Below are 458 nucleotides of genomic sequence, written 5' to 3'. Positions count from 1 at the left end.
AAAATACACAAAAGTGGTGTCGTAATTTGTCTGGGCGTTTAAATGTGGTGCCTTTGGACGTATGCCGCTGAATCGAGTGTCCGCGTGGCATGCTATTGTGTCCCTGGGCCACATGTCAGTTCTTGTAGGCGTTGGACACACTGTGAGCTATGCGTGTTTTTTTACAGGAATGCCCTTGGATTTTAATTAATTCTCGCAAAAATACTCCTTCATTTTAATTAATACTCGCAAAAAAATATCAGGAAGCGAGCGTGCAGGGAATTCGGACATGGGATATCCTCGTCACCTGACAATCGAGCGGACCAGGCGGCCACGGTCTGGTGTGCGCTTAATTATCAGCAAGCAGTTTATATAGATGATTGTACTTGTCGCTTTGCATATACTTTTACAGGAGTAATTTTCTTTTTATTTCTTTCCAAGTTACTATCTTGTTTTCCTTCGAGCGAAATTTCTGTTTA

The sequence above is a fragment of the Triticum dicoccoides genome, chromosome 1B (assembly GCF_002162155.2).
Source record: "Triticum dicoccoides isolate Atlit2015 ecotype Zavitan chromosome 1B, WEW_v2.0, whole genome shotgun sequence".
NCBI lineage: Eukaryota > Viridiplantae > Streptophyta > Magnoliopsida > Poales > Poaceae > Triticum > Triticum dicoccoides.
Note: the sequence above shows the minus strand (reverse complement) of the source record.